Below are 6,000 nucleotides of genomic sequence, written 5' to 3' on the forward strand. Positions count from 1 at the left end.
CATATCACACCAGTCATTTTCCCCCACAGGGCCTGCATGACAAAGCAAATACAATTAGAAATTTGTGCACTAATAATGACTACTGGTTATATATGTGAAATTCATGCACATGCCAGCCAAATTACTTAGAAAAGTGATGTAAGCCTTATTCTATTCAGAAAATAGTTTTTGAAATTCAATTTTTTTTTCTATAATTGGAGATCAACAATGAACATGAAAAATCATTATTAGCATGACAAAGAAATATTTTTCTGGACCAAAATGGATATGTAAGAGTTTCTGAATAACTCACCGGTGAAAATGGAGAGAATTTGAGTATCAAATGCTCTATCTCCGAGCAACTCCCGTTCCTTTAATGAACAAAAGTCCTTTCTATCTATGAACAACCTCTTGCGGTGCAGTATATTGTCATGGTGTCCCAAATACGAGTCCAAATGTCGCGTTCCATCATTCTGGGAAAAGTATACCTCTGAAGCATTTCCAAATTGGATTGTTGTACTTCCTCTGTTAAAGTGAAATTATGTCAGCGTACTGTTGAAAAAACACGATTAAAAGAAATTCAATATACAAGAGTATTGGCAATTACCTTGCATTGCTAGTTAAGTTTAGCAGATTTCTGCTCGCAAGTTCTGATAAGATGGCAAAAGCATCATGCCTTTGTAGCTTTCGGACATAAACCCAAGTGTCCAAAAGTGCTTCAGCACATATTTTCCTGTCTGCGGGAAATAATTCCAAGTCTAAGAAACATTCCTTAGGCACATCATCTGAGGAATCAATACTACCAAAGTGGAGGGCATATTGCAGATGCTGACAAAGTACATCTGATAAGAAGTCAGTACTGATCTGCGGCAATCTATATATACCTTTTCTGTTATTATCTGATCTATATTTCCTTTTACAAATCTTGTTCGTTGCCCTCATCCAAGCCTTGTGCGATTCACCATGCATAGAATTTGCAATCATCGAAACCATTTGTTAAAGTATTTACAAACGGTTAAGTTCTTTCCAATTTGAAGCCTAGTGCTGCGGAATCCTTTTCTCCTTGTCCTTACAGTGTTTTTTTTCTGCGATTTTTACTCTTTGTAAGGGTAATAGAAGTGTCTTCTTTATATAAGAAATAAACACCGGCAAATATCAAACGACTATGTTTAATTGAAGTTGAAGCGAAATTTGCATTCTCAGCGTATAGGCGAACGAGTCTGCATATATTTAATTTATTCCCTTTCATACTCTCTTTTCGCAGGAATCTGTAAGAGATTTTTCCTCGTTCCTCGAATGAATCTGCACAAAAGATGTTTCCTGTTTAATGTGCTTTCAGGAGGACATCTGTCGACACGGTTGAATAAATTAATAATAAGAAGGGTTCGATTTTGCTTACATTCATGCACAGAGGAAGCTGACTTTTGGCGCGTTTTGTTTTTACTGAACACATCGAAAATATTCTTCGGTCATATAAAAACATATAAGAGCCTTTTATGACCGCGCTTGGGGTCTTCTAAGTTTTCACTGAAGTTTACTTTTTATGGTCCACAATCTTTTATTTTATTTTTTTAAATAAAATATTTAAGCTATAGTATCTTCAAAATATTCTACTCTCATGTTCAATTATAAAATGGCGATATCTATTTTATTTAAAGAAGCATGATATACACATTTAATTTACATTTAATTTAGACTTTGTTTTTAATATATAAAATTAGAAAGTTTATTCTAGTTATAATATGAGATAATCATAAGCATGGTTATAATACTTTAAATAAGGATCTTCAAATTGATGTTTATATTATAAGATATGATAATATTAGATTGAATTATTAAAGCCTTGACATCTATAAAATATTTTCAACCCAATGTTAATGATAATGCAAGGCAAGTGGAGATTGTACTTACCCCTCCAAGAAAGCTAGTACAAACCTCATCACCTAAGAAAAATACTACCTGCAAAGTCTTTATTCTTCTTGCAAGCCTGCATTTGTTGATATACACCATGTTTAGAACCTTGTGTCAAGTGACCCTGAGCTAGGTTAGTTAATAATAAGGTTTGACTCATGATACACTTGTGGACAATTATTAGAGTATAAAGAAGAGTGGGGCACCCATTTACACTTTTGGCATTATAATATCAATGAGGATATTTCTATAGAGTTTAATACTGTAATTGAAGAGATAAAATAATAGACTTGCTCAAAGAGATTAGCCATACCCATTGTATAATAAAAGCCCATTTATTTGTCACTAAATACCTCTTATGATAGCTTACTATTCTTGAGAACTAAATATTTATTTTATAGAATACTGAAAAACAAGTTACACATGCAACTAAAGATGTAAGAAAACATAACCCCTATTATTAATCAACATATTCTTCTCTTAGCTCATGTGCAACCTAGCAAACTAACATGCATAACTCTTAGAAGATATATTAGACACTAGCTTTAAAAGTATTTAACCAAATTTCTTATTATTGAATCAGGTAACTAGGTTCAATCTTATAGGTATATTACTATAGCGAAGGCAACAATAGAAAAAAATAGAATAAAACATATGATAGTTTAACTAAAGAATACAAGTGCCTTGGTCAATTGATGATACAGTCTAGTCAAAAGAAACATGAAAATACTCTTGTAAATGTGAAATAGAGAGCCAATACCATGTGTTAAATCCCATCAATCTAGTTTAAATCTATTTTTGTTGTAATACAACAACTTAATATTTTTTTTAATAGCCAAATCTAGTTTAATAATCATCAATATTCAAAAAGATAACATAGTATATTTTGAAAATATCTTTCCAAAGACGCTGAGAAAAGTTTTACAATTACTATGATAATCAACCAATGAAGAATAATTTTTTTTTAAATTGAATCTTATATATGCTTAGCAATGAAACATGTAGGTCATAGAGATGATTCTGCGAAGAAATGTTTTTTGTAAATTTAGAAATAGTAAGTGACAAAGAGACTCAAGAACACACACATAACATTTTAGGTCAAAGATTACATTAGAGTGCAAAATTAAGAGTATATGAAGGCTAGGCCTTACACAATAAAAATTAATACTAGTTTTATTTCATATGTGCTTAGCTTGTCTCATTCCAAAATCTTCTTTCAACATAACTACATAACTAGAGTTGGTTGATTTAATATCAAGGGCTCTATCACATAATGTTTGTACTAGCATCACTTCTCATGTATATGATAAGGGACAAGGTAGTAAACCAAAGGAATATGGAACAAGTAAACTCCTTTTATCAAAGGGATTTTCTTAAGTGGGGAGGGAGTTATAGTTGGAAAAGAGAATATCCCTCATAGGTTCCCAAATATGAATGGGTAAATTATCCTAGATAGTCCATAGATGAAAAAAAATCAATTCAATTGATGGACAAAGCACCATTAAGGTCAATTATTTAAATTTTCTAGGTTGATATGATTGTTGGTGTGATTATTTATTCATCTTGCATATAATTAAACTTTACTTAAGTTTACTTAGGTACATGCATAACATTCTAGTTTGCATATGAGACACTTCGGGAGATGTGCATACATTGGGAGTCTGTATGTAGAAGAATTTCCACCTTTTATGGTGTGATCTTCTTGTTACATTATCATATCTACCTATTGTGGGATGATAACTCCACCTTCGATGGATGATCCACCTCATGTGGAATATTTTACTATTTCTTCTACCTACCCTTGCATCTCATTGAGCCATATGTCATCATTGTGTGCTCTCTTGTCTCTTAGCCTTGCCTTTAGAAACAAGCTCTTGTATTGATCTAGTTGATCTCTTTTGCATCTTGATGAGAATACAATTTATTTTTGTCACATATTTTATCTCTCTTGTTATTGTGCTATCTATTGGTCTCTTTGATCTTGGTTGCTTCAAGTATAATCTCACATGGTATCAGAGTGGTTGGAGCACCATTGTATATCCTTTGGAGATATTTTATTGCATCTTTGAAGAAGGTGAAGCAACAGATCTAAGGAACAACATCTTATAGAGGTGTCTTAGACCAAATCCGACCTCACCATTCCGTCCAAGTGGCTATTTCCATAAATTTTGAATATATTTTCGACAAAAACATTTTAATTTCCTTATTTTTAAATATTTCGTAGAAATTTTTTTTTAATTGAAAAGTATTATTTATTCATAAAAACAAATTTCAAAAATTATTATTGTTTCGGGGAATTTATTTCCCCCCGACACCAATACCGCTAGTAAATATTTCGTAGGTTCTTTTTCTTGGGCCTTGCCACCCATACTCCGGCCCCCACCAACTCTGTTTCGTCGACTGTCCTCCCTTGGTTCCCGTTGCTGCAATTATCCCAGCCACTGCCTGTGGCCTCCGTTGCTTGTGCCACCCACCACCAGTGGGAGCTCCACCATCTATAACCACCACCTCCTCGAGCACTGGTGCTTGTCCTCCGTGCCGCTGCCCGAAGGTCCTCTGCTCTCGGCAATTTCCTGCCTTCAGCAGCTGCTCCACCTAGCCACCTATAGGTTCTTTGTCGGTGCTCTTCCATAGAGCCGCCCTTCCATTCACCTGCCTCCATGCGACATCCCTGCACATCGCCGACCCCTTTGCAAGTATGCCATGTAGATGCCACCTCAGCAATAAGCAGAGACTAGTCATCTCCACGTGGCACATTCTCATTGGTCCTTATCTGCCAATGAAGGGCCACACATTGTATTTTCATTAGCCCGTACTACTAACTCATCAGTCAAGTCAACTTGCCACGTGACCGCCTTGTAAGTGTATGGACTTCTACACAGTCAGCGTACAAAATCCAACTTGGCAGCCACACCATTTGTAGGACACACCAAATTAGCAGCCACATCACCCGATCGTACAATATCTCATTTGTTGACTCATTTGACATGTCGATTGACACATCATCTTTTGTACAACATGTGTCAGTATTTGATTGCGCCACGTCAACAATTTTTACAGTATGGACATGCGACGTAAGGGGTGTGAAGTTCTAGATGACGGATAGACGATCGTCAAATTTAATTGTGAAATGCTGACATCAACAGAACATCAACAAGGTTTTGAAAATTTATCGAGCCCCTCTCATTGAGCTTTTTGATTTTGCAGTCCAACTTCAAGAGCTTATAACTTGCTTATTTTAGCTCCCTTTTGTTGATGTTTTTGTAGCTAGGTTGGATTCCTTCTAGGGCCGACCTAGCATATGGGTGACTAATTGGCCTATCAACCCTAGTCACATTAATGTGCAAAAAAATAAATTCAATATGAAACTTATATTTTGGTCTAGCCCTAAATGGGCGACGCAACTTGTGAATTTAGTTGGCCCTATAATGGGAAATGAAACTTATAATATGCAAAACTAACTTGTAAGTGTGAATAGGGTTGACCCTATGTTAAACATGTAACCTATAAATGCTTATAGGGTTGACCCTATAATGGGCGCCAAGCATATTATTGTTATTATTTGCAAGGCCGACCTGAGGTGTACAATGAGATCAAGGCACATATATATGCACAGTTCATTCATACATCAAGTAATCATTCAGTCAGTGAATTACATTCTCCTTCAACAATGAATTTATCCAAAACAACCAATACATCTCTAAGATAGTGAATTGCATTATCAAGATCAACAAACTTATCCAAGGGCAGCGAACTCATCTCCCAGGTCAGTGAATCTGTGCTTTAACAATGAACCTCATTCATAGTCTGTTACAAGTCTCCTTAATCACTAAATTGTCATGTCTGATTAGGGCATCATTCTCAATCAAGGATAATTGCCAATAAGTTTATTATAAATCTGATTTTCACGATGATGTTCATACTACTGTGTGCCCTAGAGTAAAGTTATATTCTGTTGTTCACATTACTTCAAGTGTTGAAGCAAAATTTTAAAGACAAAGTCTGATTATTGCCTAATGCAAGTTGATATTTTGCTGCTAGATTTTCCACCTCCAAGAGGGAGGTTTTTCAAGGGTACTCTTGTGTTCTATGTGTTCATTGCATTATTTC

The sequence above is a fragment of the Cryptomeria japonica genome, chromosome 4, assembly GCF_030272615.1.
Source record: "Cryptomeria japonica chromosome 4, Sugi_1.0, whole genome shotgun sequence".
NCBI classification, from domain to species: Eukaryota; Viridiplantae; Streptophyta; class Pinopsida; order Cupressales; family Cupressaceae; genus Cryptomeria; species Cryptomeria japonica.